This window comes from Ambystoma mexicanum, chromosome 11, assembly GCF_040938575.1.
Source record: "Ambystoma mexicanum isolate Mex_15411 chromosome 11, UKY_AmexF1_1, whole genome shotgun sequence".
NCBI lineage: Eukaryota > Metazoa > Chordata > Amphibia > Caudata > Ambystomatidae > Ambystoma > Ambystoma mexicanum.
Genome location: NC_090934.1, coordinates 33592046 through 33607273, shown reverse-complemented (window position 1 = coordinate 33607273; position 15228 = coordinate 33592046).

Sequence of the window (15228 nt, the reverse complement as noted above, 5' to 3'; positions counted from 1 at the left end):
ATATGCAACCTGTCTTCCCTCTCGGACATGGGAGTGTATTGTGGGGGGGGGGTACATGTATATTTAACCTGTCTGCCCTCTGGGCCATGACAGTGTATTGTGGGGGGGTGGGGTACATGCATACGCAACCTGTCTTCCCTCTGGGTCATGGGAGTGTATTGTGGGGGGGGGGGGTACATGCATATGCAACCTGTCTTCCCTCTCGGCCATGGGAGTGTATTGTGGGGGGGGGGGGTACATGCATATGCAACCTGTCTTCCCTCTGGCTCATGGGAGTGTATTGTGGGGGGGGGTGGGTACATGCATATGCAACCTGTCTTCCCTCTGGGTCATGGGAGTGTATTGTGGGGGGATGGGTGGGTACATGCATATGCAACCTGTCTTCCCTCTCGGACATGGGAGTGTATTGTGGGGGGAGGGGTACATGCATATTTAACCTGTCTGCCCTCTGGGCCATGAGAGTGTATTGTGGGGGGGGGTACATGCATACGCAACCTGTCTTCCCTCTGGGCCATGGGAGTGTATTGTGGGGGGGGTACATGCATATGCAACCTGTCTTCCCTCTGGGCCATGGGAGTGTATTGTGGGGATGGGGGGGGCACATGCATATTTAACCTGTCTTCCCCCTCTGGGCCATGGGAGTGTATTGTGGGGGGGGGTACATGCATATTTAACCTGTCTGCCCTCTGGGCCATGAGAGTGTATTGTGGGGGGGGGGGGGTACATGCATATTTAACCTGTCTGGCCTCTGGGCCATGGGAGTTTATTGTGGGGGGGGGGGGTACATGCATATTTAACCTGTCTGCCCTCTGGGCCATGAGAGTGTATTGTGGGGGGGGGGGTACATGCATATGCAACCTGTCTTCCCTCTGGGCCATGGGAGTGTATTGTGCGGGGGGGGTACATGCATATTTAACCTGTCCTCCCTCTCGGCCATGGGAGTGTATTGTGGGGGGGGGGGGTACATGCAGTTGCAACCTGTCTTCCCTCTGGGTCATGGGAGTGTATTGTGGGGGGGGGGGTGGGTACATGCATATGCAACCTGTCTTCCCTCTGGGTCATGGGAGTGTATTGTGGGGGGGGGGTGGTACATGCATATGCAACCTGTCTTGCCTCTCGGACATGGGAGTGTATTGTGGGGGGGGTACATGCATATTTAACCTGTCTGCCCTCTGGGCCATGAGAGTGTATTGTGGGGGTGGGGGGTACATGCATACGCAACCTGTCTTCCCTCTGGGTCATGGGAGTGTATTGTGGGGGGGGTACATGCATATGCAACCTGTCTTCCCTCTGGGCCATGGGAGTGTATTGTGGGGGGGGGGTACATTCATATGCAACCTGTCTTCCCTCTGGGTCATGGGAGTGTATTGTGGGGGGGGGGGGTACATGCATATGCAACCTGTCTTCCCTCTGGGCCATGGGAGTTTATTTTTGGGGGGGGTACATGCATATTTAACCTGTCTGCCCTCTGGGCCATGGGAGTGTATTGTGGGGGGGGGGGGGTACATGCATATGCAACCTGTCTGCCCTCTGGGCCATGGGAGTGTATTGTGGGGGGGATACATGCATATTTAACCTGTCTTCCCTCTGGGTCATGGGAGTGTATTGTGGGGGGGTACATGCATATGCAACCTGTATTCCCTCTGGATCATGGGAGTGTATTGTGGGGGGGGGTGGAGGGGTACATGCATATGCAACCTTTCTTCCCTCTCGGACATGGGAGTGTATTGTGTGGGGGGTACATGCATATGCAACCTGTCTTCCCTCTGGGCCATGGGAGTGTATTGTCGGGGGGTACATGATTATTTAACCTGTCTGCCCTCTGGGCCATGCGAGTGTATTGTGGCGGGGGGGTACATGCATGTGCAACCTGTCTTCCCTCTGGGCCATGGGAGTGTATTGTGGGGGGGGGGGGTACATGCACATGCAACCTGTCTTCCCTCTGGGCCATGGGAGTGTATTGTGGCGGGGGGGGGGGTACATGCATGTGCAACCTGTCTTCCCTCTGGGTCATGGGAGTGTATTGTGGGGGGGGTACATGCATATGCAACCTGTCTTCCCTCTGGGCCATGGGAGTGTATTGTCGGGGGGTACATGATTATTTAACCTGTCTGCCCTCTGGGCCATGCGAGTGTATTGTGGGGGGGTACATGCATATTTAACCTATCTTCCCTCTGGCCATGGGAGTGTATTGTGGGGGGGGGTACATGCATATGCAACCTGTCTTCCCTCTGGGCCATGGGAGTGTATTGTGGGGGTGGGGGGGGGTACATGCATATGCAACCTGTCTTCCCTCTGGGCCATGGGAGTGTATTGTGGGGGGGGGGACATGCATATGCAACCTGTCTTCCCTCTGGGCCATGGGTGTGTATTGTGGGGGGGGTGGTACATGCATATGCAACCTGTCTGCCCTCTGGGCCATGGGAGTGTATTGTGGGGGGGATACATGCATAGTTAACCTGTCTTCCCTCTGGGTCATGGGAGTGTATTGTGGGGGGGTACATGCATATGCAACCTGTATTCCCTCTGGATCATGGGAGTGTATTGTGGGGGGGGTGGAGGGGTACATGCATATGCAACCTTTCTTCCCTCTCGGACATGGGAGTGTATTGTGTGGGGGGTACATGCATATGCAACCTGTCTTCCCTCTGGGCCATGGGAGTGTATTGTCGGGGGGTACATGATTATTTAACCTGTCTGCCCTCTGGGCCATGCGAGTGTATTGTGGCGGGGGGGTACATGCATGTGCAACCTGTCTTCCCTCTGGGCCATGGGAGTGTATTGTCGGGGGGGTACATGCACATGCAACCTGTCTTCCCTCTGGGCCATGGGAGTGTATTGTGGCGGGGGGGGGGGGGTACATGCATGTGCAACCTGTCTTCCCTCTGGGTCATGGGAGTGTATTGTGGGGGGGGTACATGCTTATGCAACCTGTCTTCCCTCTGGGCCATGGGAGTGTATTGTCGGGGGGTACATGATTATTTAACCTGTCTGCCCTCTGGGCCATGCGAGTGTATTGTGGGGGGGTACATGCATATTTAACCTATCTTCCCTCTGGCCATGGGAGTGTATTGTGGGGGGGGGGTACATGCATATGCAACCTGTCTTCCCTCTGGGCCATGGGAGTGTATTGTGGGGGTGGGGGGGGGTACATGCATATGCAACCTGTCTTCCCTCTGGGCCATGGGAGTGTATTGTGGGGGGGGGACATGCATATGCAACCTGTCTTCCCTCTGGGCCATGGGTGTGTATTGTGGGGGGGGGGTTACATGCATATACAACCTGTCTGCCCTCTGGGCCATGGGAGTGTATTGTGGGGGGGGGGTACATGCATATGCAACCTGCCTGCCCTCTGGGCCATGGGAGTGTATTGTGGGGGGGAGGGGTGGTACATGCATAGTACATGCATATTTAACCTGTCTTCCCTCTGGGCCATGGGAGTGCATTGTGGGGGTGGGGGGGGGGGGGGTACATGCATATTTAACCTGTCTTCCCTCTGGGCCATGGGAGTGTATTGTGGGGGGGGGTACATGCACATGCAACCTGTCCTCCCTCTGGGCCATGGGAGTGTATTGTGGCGGGGGGTACATGCATGTGCAACCTGTCTTCCCTCTGGGTCATGGGAGTGTATTGTGGAGGGGGGGGGGGGTACATGCATATGCAACCTGTCTTCCCTCTGGGCCATGGGAGTGTATTGTCGGGGGGTACATGATTATTTAACCTGTCTGCCCTCTGGGCCATGCGAGTGTATTGTGGGGGGGTACATGCATATTTAACCTATCTTCCCTCTGGGCCATGGGAGTGTATTGTGGGGGTGGGGTACATGCATATGCAACCTGTCTTCCCTCTGGGCCATGGGAGTGTATTGTGGAGGTGGGGGGGGGGGGGTACATGCATATGCAACCTGCCTTCCCTCTGGGCCATGGGAGTGTATTGTGGGGGGGGAGACATGCATATGCAACCTGTCTTCCCTCTGGGCCATGGGTGTGTATTGTGGGGGGGGGGGGTTACATGCACATTTAACCTGTCTTCCCTCTGGGCCATGGGAGTGCATTGTGGGGGTGGGGTACATGCATATTTAACCTGTCTTCCCTCTGGGCCATGGGAGTGTATTGTGGGGGGGGGGGGGGTACATGCATATTTAACATGTCTTTCCTCTGGGCCATGGGAGTATATTGTGTGTGTTGGGGGGGGGTACATGCATATTTAACCTGTCTTCCCTCTGGGCCATGGGAGTGTATTGGGGGGGGGGGGGTGGTACATGCATATTTAACCTGCCTGCCCTCTGGTCCATGGGAGTGTATTGTGGGGGGGGGGGTACATGCACATTTAACCTGTCTTCCCTCTGAGCCATGGGAGTGTATTGTGGGGGGGGGGGGGGTACATGCATATTTAACCTGTCTGCCCCCTGGGCCATGGGAGTGTATTGTGGGGGTGGGGGGGGGGGTACATGCATATTTAACCTGTTTTCCCTCTGGGCCATGGGAGTGTATTGTGGGGGGGGGTACATGCATATGCAACCTGCCTTCCCTCTGGGCCATGGGAGTGTATTGTGGGGGGGGGGTAGATGCATATTTAACCTGTCTGCCCTCTGGGCCATGGGAGTGTATTGTGGGGGGGGGGTACATGCATATTTAACCTGTCTTCCCTCTGGGCCATGGGAGTGTATTGTGGGGGGGGGGGGTGGGTACATGCATATGCAACCTGTCTTCCCTCTGGGCCATGGGAGTGTATTGGTATTGTGGGGGGGTACATGCATTTGCAACCTGTCTGCTCTCTGGGCCATGGGAGTGTATTGTGGGGGGGGGGGTACATGCATATTTAACCTGTCTTACCTCTGGGCCATGGGAGTGTATTGTGGGGAGGGGTACATGCATATTTAACCTGCCTGCCCTCTGGTCCATGGGAGTGTATTGTGGGGGGGGGGTACATGCATATTTAACCTGTCTGCCCTCTGGGCCATGGGAGTATATTGTGGGGGTGGGGGGGGTACATGCATATGCAACCTGTCTTCCCTCTGGGCCATGGGAGTGTATTGTGGGGGGGTACATGCATATTTAACCTGTCTGCCCTCTGGGCCATGGGAGTGTATTGTGGGGGTGTGGGGGGGCGGTACATGCATATTTAACCTGTCTTCCCTCTGGGCCATGGGAGTGTATTGTGGGGGGGGGGTACATGCATATGCAACCTGTCTGCTCTCTGGGCCATGGGAGTGTATTGTGGAGGGGGGGGGGTTACATGCATATTTAACCTGTCTGCCCTCTGGGCCATGGGAGTTTATTGTGGGGGGGTACATGCATATTTAACCTGTCTGCCCTCTGGGCCATGGGAGTGTATTGTGGGGGGGGGGGGTACATGCATATGCAACCTGTCTTCCCTCTGGGCCATGGGAGTGTATTGTGGGGGGGGGTACATTCATATTTAACCTGTCTTCCTTCTGGGCCATGGGAGTGTATTATGGGGGGGTACATGCATTTGCAACCTGTCTTCCCTCTGGGTCATGGGAGTGTATTGTGGGGGGGTACATGCATATGCAACCTGTCTTCCCTCTGGGTCATGGGAGTTTATTGTGGGGGGGGTACATGCATATTTAACCTGTCTGCCCTCTGGGCCATGGGAGTGTATTGTGGGGGGGGGGGTACATGCATATGCAACCTGTCTTCCCTCTGGGCCATGGGAGTGTGTTGTGGGGGGGGGTACATGCATATGCAACCTGTCTTCCCTCTGGGCCATGGGAGTGTATTGTGGGGTGGGGGTACATGCATATTTAACCTGTCTTCCTTCTGGGCCATGGGAGTGTATTATGGGGGGGGGGTACATGCATATTTAACCTGTCTTCCCTCTGGGTCATGGGAGTGTATTGTGGGGGGGGGGAGTACATGCATATGCAACCTGTCTTCCCTCTGGGCCATGGGAGTGTATTGTGGGGGGGGATACATGCATATGCAACCTGTCTGCCCTCTGGGCCATGGGAGTGTATTGTGGGGAGGGTACATGCACATTTAACCTGTCTTCCCTCTGGGCCATGAGAGTGTATGGTGGGGGAAGGGGTACATGCATTTGCAACCTGTCTTCCCTCTGGGCCATGGGAGTGTATTGTGGGGGGGGTACATGCATATGCAACCTGTCTTCCCTCTGGGCAATGGGAGTGTATTGTGGGGGGGGGTACATGCATATGCAACCTGTCTTCCCTCTCGGCCATGGGAGTGTATTGTGTGGGGGGACATGCATATGCAACCTGTCTTCCCTCTGGGCCATGGGAGTGTATTGTGGCGGGGTGGGGGGTACATGCATGTGCAACCTGTCTTCCCTCTGGGTCATGGGAGTGTATTGTGGGGGGGGGTACATGCATATGCAACCTGTCTTCCCTCTGAGTCATGGGAGTGTATTGTGGGGGGGGGGGTACATGCATATGCAACCTGTCTTCCCTCTGGGCCATGGGAGTGTATTGTGGAGGCGGGGGGACATGCATATGCAACCTGTCTTCCCTCTGGGCCATGGGAGTGTATTGTGGGGGGGGGGTACATGCATATGCAACCTGTCTTCCCAATGGGCCATAGGAGTGTATGGTGGGGGGGGGGTACATGCATATGCAACCTGTCTTCCCTCTCAGGCATGGGAGTGTATTGTGGGGGGGGGTACATGCATATGCAACCTGTCTTCCCTCTGGGCCATGGGAGTGTATTGTGGCCGGGGGGGGGGGGGGGTACATGCATATGCAACCTGTCTTCCCTCTGGACCATGGGAGTGTATTGTGGGGGGTGGTACATGCATATGCAACCTGTCTTCCCTCTGGGCCATGAGAGTGTATTGTGGGGGGGGGGGGTACATGCATATGCAACCTGTCTTCCCTCTGGGTCATGGGAGTGTATTGTGGGGGGGGTACATGCATATGCAACCTGTCTTCCCTCTCAGCCATGGGAGTGTATTGTGGGGGGGTACATGCATATGCAACCTGTCTTCCCTCTGGGCCATGGGAGTGTATTGTGGGGGGGGGGGTACATGCATATGCAACCTGTCTTCCCTCTGGGCCATGGGAGTGTATTGTGGGGGGGGGTACATGCATATGCAACCTGTCTTCCCTCTCGGCCATGGGAGTGTATTGTGTGGGGGGACATGCATATGCAACCTGTCTTCCCTCTGGGCCATGGGAGTGTATTGTGGCGGGGTGGGGGGTACATGCATGTGCAACCTGTCTTCCCTCTGGGTCATGGGAGTGTATTGTGGGGGGGGGGTACATGCATATGCAACCTGTCTTCCCTCTGAGTCATGGGAGTGTATTGTGGGGGGGGGTACATGCATATGCAACCTGTCTTCCCTCTCGGCCATGGGAGTGTATTGTGTGGGGGGACATGCATATGCAACCTGTCTTCCCTCTGGGCCATGGGAGTGTATTGTGGCGGGGTGGGGCGTACATGCATGTGCAACCTGTCTTCCCTCTGGGTCATGGGAGTGTATTGTGGGGGGGGTACATGCATATGCAACCTGTCTTCCCTCTGAGTCATGGGAGTGTATTGTGGGGGGGCTGGTACATGCATATGCAACCTGTCTTCCCTCTGGGCCATGGGAGTGTATTGTGGAGGCGGGGGGACATGCATATGCAACCTGTCTTCCCTCTGGGCCATGGGAGTGTATTGTGGGGGGGGTACATGCATATGCAACCTGTCTTCCCAATGGGCCATGGGAGTGTATGGTGGGGGGGTACATGCATATGCAACCTGTCTTCCCTCTCAGGCATGGGAGTGTATTGTGGGGGGGGGGGTACATGCATATGCAACCTGTCTTCCCTCTGGGTCATGGGAGTGTATTGTGGGGGGGGGTACATGCATATGCAACCTGTCTTCCCTCTGAGTCATGGGAGTGTATTGTGGGGGGGGGGGTACATGCATATGCAACCTGTCTTCCCTCTCGGCCATGGAAGTGTATTGTGTGGGGGGACATGCATATGCAACCTGTCTTCCCTCTGGGCCATGGGAGTGTATTGTGGCGGGGTGGGGGGTACATGCATGTGCAACCTGTCTTCCCTCTGGGTCATGGGAGTGTATTGTGGGGGGGGTACATGCATATGCAACCTGTCTTCCCTCTGAGTCATGGGAGTGTATTGTGGGGGGGCTGGTACATGCATATGCAACCTGTCTTCCCTCTGGGCCATGGGAGTGTATTGTGGAGGCAGGGGGACATGCATATGCAACCTGTCTTCCCTCTGGGCCATGGGAGTGTATTGTGGGGGGGGGTACATGCATATGCAACCTGTCTTCCCAATGGGCCATGGGAGTGTATGGTGGGGGGGGGTACATGCATATGCAACCTGTCTTCCCTCTCAGGCATGGGAGTGTATTGTGGGGGGGGGGGTACATGCATATGCAACCTGTCTTCCCTCTGGGCCATGGGAGTGTATTGTGGCCGGGGGGGGGGTACATGCATATGCAACCTGTCTTCCCTCTGGACCATGGGAGTGTATTGTGGGGGGGGGGGGGGTACATGCATATGCAACCTGTCTTCCCTCTGGGTCATGGGAGTGTATTGTGGGGGGGGGTACATGCATATGCAACCTGTCTTCCCTCTCAGCCATGGGAGTGTATTGTGGGGGGGGGGGGGTACATGCATATTTAACATGTCTGCCCTCTGGGCCATGAGAGTGTATTGTGGGGGGGTACATGCATACGCAACCTGTCTTCCCTCTGGGTCATGGGAGTGTATTGTGGGGGGGGGGTACATGCATATGCAACCTGTCTTCCCTCTTGGCCATGGGAGTGTATTGTGGGGGGGGGGGTACATGCATATTTAACATGTCTGCCCTCTGGGCCATGAGAGTGTATTGTGGGGGGGGTACATGCATACGCAACCTGTCTTCCCTCTCGGCCATGGGAGTGTATTGTGGGGGGGGGAGTACATGCATAATCAACCTGTCTTCCCTCTGGGCCATGGGAGTGTATTGTGGGGGGGGGGCATGCACATGCAACTTTTCTGCCCTCTGGGCCATGGAAGTGTGTTGTGGGGGGGGTACATGCATATGCAACCTGTCTTCCCTCTGGGCCATGGGAGTGTATTGTGGGGGGGGGGTACATGCATATGCAACCTGTCTTCCCTCTGGGCCATGGGAGTGTATTGTGGGGGGGGGGTACATGCATATGCAACCTTTCTGCCCTCTGGGCCATGGGAGTGTAATGTGGGGACGGGGGGTACATGCATATTTAACCTGTCTGCCCTCTGGGCCATGGGAGTGTATTGTGGGGGCGAGGGTACATGCATATTTAACCTGTCTGCCCTCTGGGCCATGGGAGTGTATTGTGGGGGGTGGTACATGCATATACAACCTGTCTGCCCTCTGGGCCATGGGGGTGTATTGTGTGGGGGGGGGGGTACATGCATATTTAATCTGTCTGCCCTCTGGACCATGGGAGTGTATTGTGGGGGTGTACATGCATATTTAACCTGCCTTCCCTCTGGGCCATGGGAGTGTATTGTGCGGGGGGGGGGGAGGGGTACATGCATATGCAACCTGTCTGCCCTCTGGGCCATGGGAGTGTTTTGTGGGGGGGGGGTACATGCATATGCAACCTGTCTTCCCTCTGGGTCATGGTAGTTCATTGTGGGGGGGGGTGGGTACATGCATATGCAACCTGTCTTCCCTCTCGGACATGGGAGTGTTTTGTGGGGGGGGGTACCTACATATTTAACCTGTCTGCCCTCTGGGCCATGAGAGTGTATTGTGGGGGGGATAAATGCATACGCAACCTGTCTTCCCTCTCGGTCATGGGAGTGTATTGTGGGGGGGGGTACATGCATATGCAACCTGTATACCCTCTGGGCCATGGGAGTGTATTGTGGGGGGGGGGGTACATGCATTTGCAACCTGTTTTCCCTCTGGGCCATGGGAGTGTATTGTGGGGGGGGGGTACATGCATTTGCAACCTGTCTTCCCTCTGGGCCATGGGAGTGTATTGGGGAGGGGGGACATGCATATGCAACCTGTCTTCCCTCTCGGCCATGGGAGTGTATTGTGGGGGGGGTACATGCACATTTAACCTGTCTTCCCTCTGGGCCATGAGAGTGTATGGTGGGGGAGGGGGTACATGCATTTGCAACCTGTCTTCCCTCTGGGCCATGGGAGTGTATTGTGGGGGGGGTACATGCATATGCAACCTGTCTTCCCTCTGGGCAATGGGAGTGTATTGTGGGGGGGGGGGGTACATGCATATGCAACCTGTCTTCCCTCTCGGCCATGGGAGTGTATTGTGTGGGGGGACATGCATATGCAACCTGTCTTCCCTCTGGGCCATGGGAGTGTATTGTGGCGGGGTGGGGGGTACATGCATGTGCAACCTGTCTTCCCTCTGGGTCATGGGAGTGTATTGTGGGGGGGGTACATGCATATGCAACCTGTCTTCCCTCTGAGTCATGGGAGTGTATTGTGGGGGGGGGGTACATGCATATGCAACCTGTCTTCCCTCTGGGCCATGGGAGTGTATTGTGGAGGCGGGGGGACATGCATATGCAACCTGTCTTCCCTCTGGGCCATGGGAGTGTATTGTGGAGGGGGGGTACATGCATATGCAACCTGTCTTCCCAATGGGCCATGGGAGTGTATGGTGGGGGGGGTACATGCATATGCAACCTGTCTTCCCTCTCAGGCATGGGAGTGTATTGTGGGGGGGGGGTACATGCATATGCAACCTGTCTTCCCTCTGGGCCATGGGAGTGTATTGTGGCCGGGGGGGGGGGGGTACATGCATATGCAACCTGTCTTCCCTCTGGACCATGGGAGTGTATTGTGGGGGGTGGTACATGCATATGCAACCTGTCTTCCCTCTGGGCCATGACAGTGTATTGTGGGGGGGGGGGGGTACATGCATATGCAACCTGTCTTCCCTCTGGGTCATGGGAGTGTATTGTGGGGGGGTACATGCATATGCAACCTGTCTTCCCTCTCAGCCATGGGAGTGTATTGTGGGGGGGGGGTACATGCATATGCAACCTGTCTTCCCTCTGGGCCATGGGGGGGGGGTACATGCATATGCAACCTGTCTTCCCTCTGGGCCATGGGAGTGTATTGTGGGGGGGGGGGGGGTACATGCATATGCAACCTGTCTTCCCTCTCGGCCATGGGAGTGTATTGTGTGGGGGGACATGCATATGCAACCTGTCTTCCCTCTGGGCCATGGGAGTGTATTGTGGCGGGGTGGGGGGTACATGCATGTGCAACCTGTCTTCCCTCTGGGTCATGGGAGTGTATTGTGGGGGGGGGGGTACATGCATATGCAACCTGTCTTCCCTCTGAGTCATGGGAGTGTATTGTGGGGGGGGGGTACATGCATATGCAACCTGTCTTCCCTCTCGGCCATGGGAGTGTATTGTGTGGGGGGACATGCATATGCAACCTGTCTTCCCTCTGGGCCATGGGAGTGTATTGTGGCGGGGTGGGGGGTACATGCATGTGCAACCTGTCTTCCCTCTGGGTCATGGGAGTGTATTGTGGGGGGGTACATGCATATGCAACCTGTCTTCCCTCTGAGTCATGGGAGTGTATTGTGGGGGGGCTGGTACATGCATATGCAACCTGTCTTCCCTCTGGGCCATGGGAGTGTATTGTGGAGGCGGGGGGACATGCATATGCAACCTGTCTTCCCTCTGGGCCATGGGAGTGTATTGTGGGGGGGGGGTACATGCATATGCAACCTGTCTTCCCAGTGGGCCATGGGAGTGTATGGTGGGGGGGGGTACATGCATATGCAACCTGTCTTCCCTCTCAGGCATGGGAGTGTATTGTGGGGGGGGGGTACATGCATATGCAACCTGTCTTCCCTCTGGGCCATGGGAGTGTATTGTGGCCGGGGGGGGTACATGCATATGCAACCTGTCTTCCCTCTGGACCATGGGAGTGTATTGTGGGGGGGGGGTACATGCATATGCAACCTGTCTTCCCTCTGGGTCATGGGAGTGTATTGTGGGGGGGGTACATGCATATGCAACCTGTCTTCCCTCTCAGCCATGGGAGTGTATTGTGGGGGGGGGGTACATGCATATTTAACATGTCTGCCCTCTGGGCCATGAGAGTGTATTGTGGGGGGGTACATGCATACGCAACCTGTCTTCCCTCTGGGTCATGGGAGTGTATTGTGGGGGGGGGTACATGCATATGCAACCTGTCTTCCCTCTTGGCCATGGGAGTGTATTGTGGGGGGGGGGGTACATGCATATTTAACATGTCTGCCCTCTGGGCCATGAGAGTGTATTGTGTGGGGGGTACATGCATACGCAACCTGTCTTCCCTCTCGGCCATGGGAGTGTATTGTGGGGGGGGGGGTACATGCATAATCAACCTGTCTTCCCTCTGGGCCATGGGAGTGTATTGTGGGGGGGGTGCATGCACATGCAACTTTTCTGCCCTCTGGGCCATGGAAGTGTGTTGTGGGGGGGGTACATGCATATGCAACCTGTCTTCCCTCTGGGCCATGGGAGTGTATTGTGGGGGGGGGGGGTACATGCATATGCAACCTGTCTTCCCTCTGGGCCATGGGAGTGTATTGTGGGGGGGGGGTACATGCATATGCAACCTTTCTGCCCTCTGGGCCATGGGAGTGTAATGTGGGGACGGGGGGTACATGCATATTTAACCTGTCTGCCCTCTGGGCCATGGGAGTGTATTGTGGGGGCGAGGGTACATGCATATTTAACCTGTCTGCCCTCTGGGCCATGGGAGTGTATTGTGGGGGGTGGTACATGCATATACAACCTGTCTGCCCTCTGGGCCATGGGGGAGTATTGTGTGTGGGGGGGGTACATGCATATTTAATCTGTCTGCCCTCTGGACCATGGGAGTGTATTGTGGGGATGTACATGCATATTTAACCTGCCTTCCCTCTGGGCCATGGGAGTGTATTGTGCGGGGGGGGGGGGAGGGGTACATGCATATGCAACCTGTCTGCCCTCTGGGCCATGGGAGTGTTTTGTGGGGGGGGGTACATGTATATGCAACCTGTCTTCCCTCTGGGTCATGGGAGTTCATTGTGGGGGGGGGTGGGTACATGCATATGCAACCTGTCTTCCCTCTCGGACATGGGAGTGTTTTGTGGGGGGGGGGGTACATGCATATTTAACCTGTCTGCCCTCTGGGCCATGAGAGTGTATTGTGGGGGGGGGATAAATGCATACGCAACCTGTCTTCCCTCTCGGTCATGGGAGTGTATTGTGGGGGGGGGTACATGCATATGCAACCTGTATACCCTCTGGGCCATGGGAGTGTATTGTGGGGGGGGGGGTACATGCATTTGCAACCTGTTTTCCCTCTGGGCCATGGGAGTGTATTGTGGGGGGGGGTACATGCATTTGCAACCTGTCTTCCCTCTGGGCCATGGGAGTGTATTGGGGAGGGGGGTACATGCATATGCAACCTGTCTTCCCTCTCGGCCATGGGAGTGTATTGTGGGGGGGGGGTACATGCATATGCAACCTTTCTGCCCTCTGGGCCATGGGAGTGTGTTGTGGGGGCGGGGGGTACATGCATATTTAACCTGTCTGCCCTCTGGGCCATGGGAGTGTATTGTGTGGGGGGGGGGTACATGCATATCCAACCTGTCTTCCCTCTGGGCCATGGGAGTGTATTGTGGGGGGGTACATGCATTTGCAACCTGCCTGCCCTCTGGGCCATGGGAGTGTATTGGGGGGGGGGCGTACATGAATATGCAACCTGTCTTCCCTCTGGGCCATGGGAGTGTATTGTGGGGTGGGAGGGGTACATGCATATTTAACCTGTCTGCCCTCTGGGCCATGGGAGTGTATTGTGGGGGGGGGGGGGTACATGCATATTTAACCTGTCTGCCCTCTGGGCCATGGGAGTGTATTGTGGCGGGGGTACATGCATATGCAACCTGTCTGCCCTCTGGGCCATGGGAGTGTATTGTGGGGGGGGTACATGCATATTTATCCTGTCTTCCCTCTGGGCCATGGGAGTGTATTGTGGGGGGGGGTACATGCATATTTAACCTGTCTTCCCTCTGGGCCATGGGAGTGTATTGTGTGGGGGGGGTACATGCATATGCAACCTGTCTGCTCTCTGGGCCATGGGAGTGTATTGTGGGGGGGGGGGTACATGCAAATTTAACCTGTCTGCCCTCTGGGCCATGGGAGTGTATTGTGGGGGTGGGGGGGGTACATGCATATTTAACCTGTCTTCCCTCTGGGCCATGGGAGTGTATTGTGGGGGGGGGGTACATGCATATACAACCTGTCTGCTCTCTGGGCCATGGGAGTGTATTGTGGAGGGGGGTGGGGGTTTACATGCATATTTAACCTGTCTTCCCTCTGGGCCATGGGAGTGTATTGTGGGGGGGGGGTACATGCATATTTAACCTGCCTGCCCTCTGGTCCATGGGAGTGTATTGTGGGGGGGGGTACATGCATATTTAACCTGTCTGCCCTCTGGGCCATGGGAGTATATTGTGGGGGTGGGGGGGGGGTACATGCATATGCAACCTGTCTTCCCTCTGAGCCATGGGAGTGTATTGTGGGGGGGGGGTACATGCAAATTTAACCTGTCTGCCCTCTGGGCCATGGGAGTGTATTGTGGGGGTGGGGGGGGTACATGCATATTTAACCTGTCTTCCCTCTGGGCCATGGGAGTGTATTGTGGGGGGGGGTACATGCATATACAACCTGTCTGCTCTCTGGGCCATGGGAGTGTATTGTGGAGGGGGGTGGGGGTTTACATGCATATTTAACCTGTCTGCCCTCTGGGCCTTGGGAGTTTATTGTGGGGGGGTACATGCATATTTAACCTGTCTGCCCTCTGGGCCATGGGAGTGTATTGTGGGGGGGGGGTACATGTATATGCAACCTGTCTTCCCTCTGGGCCATGGGAGTGTATTGTGGGGGGGGGGTACATGCATATTTAACCTGTCTTCCCTCTGGGCCATGGGAGTGTATTGTGGGGGGGGTACATGCATTTGCAACCTGTCTTCCCTCTGGGTCATGGGAGTGTATTGTGGGGGGGGGGTACATGCATATTTAACCTGTCTGCCCTCTGAGCCATGAGAGTGTATTGTGGGGGGGGGGGGTACATGCATACGCAACCTGTCTTCCCTCTGGGCCATGGGAGTGTATTGTGTGTGGGGGGGGGGGGGTACATGCATATTTAACCTGTCTGGCCTCTGGGCCATGGGAGTTTATTGTGGGGGGGGTACATGCATATTTAACCTGTCTGCCCTCTGGGCCATGTGAGTGTATTGG